Source organism: Diaphorina citri, unplaced genomic scaffold (genome assembly GCF_000475195.1).
Source record: "Diaphorina citri unplaced genomic scaffold, Diaci psyllid genome assembly version 1.1 scaffold901, whole genome shotgun sequence".
Classification (NCBI taxonomy): domain Eukaryota; kingdom Metazoa; phylum Arthropoda; class Insecta; order Hemiptera; family Psyllidae; genus Diaphorina; species Diaphorina citri.
The window spans coordinates 31,338-32,236 of NW_007378332.1; positions in this window are offsets into that span (position 1 = coordinate 31,338).

Sequence of the window (899 nt, forward strand, 5' to 3'; positions counted from 1 at the left end):
TTTCAGCTATACCGACTAAACGGTTAGAGATATTGTAAAAGTTTGGCTATAAGAACAAGAACACCCAAAATAAGCATCATTCAATAGGATGAGGAAAGTCGTGTGATGTTCACACCAGATTTTTTTCACAAAGTCTCCGATTTGGAAGCCTTTTTTTCTCATTCGTGTATAAAATTAGAGGGGCCCAGTGCCGGTCAAAAACTTGATATAGGACTGTTATATTCGTCCCGCGTCCGGCGTCCCCGGAAAAGGGTCACTGATCGATTAGCCACAGACGGTGTGGCCGTCTAGGTCTTAATATTCTTGGCAGTTTATCATATCCCATCCCCCCCTGATTTTCACATTTAATTTTCTACAGGGTGTCTTAATAGTGCATGCATACAATTGTATCAGACGCGGGCAGTCTAGAATAGAATAGAATAGAATATACCTTGTTTATCCTGCCCGAATAGGTCTAAGTCTAAAATAGTCTAAATATTCTTAGTAATTCATCATACCCATTTCCCCCACCCCTGATTTTCACATTTAATTTTCTACAGAGTGTTTCAAAAAGCTTGCACATAATTCCACCATACTTGAAGTGTTTTTCCTGAAATCATCTTTACAACTTTGGTTTCATTTTGACGTCACAGGAGCTATTGTAATGTTTTGAAAGGTATACATCGCACATCGCCAAATGCTAAATATACGACCAACGCAACGGCTTGAATGACCATAGGCCTTTTTCTGACTGTGAATTCTTGCGGAATTCTAAAAATTCCGAGCCGTTTAAGGGTGGCGAAGGGGTGGCTTGTAAATTTGTTTGTAAATATCCCAATAAAGAATGGTACAATCGTAGTACAATGAAGGTTTGTCTGTATCTCAATAAAGAATTTTTGCATAATGAACTTTAGTAAAAA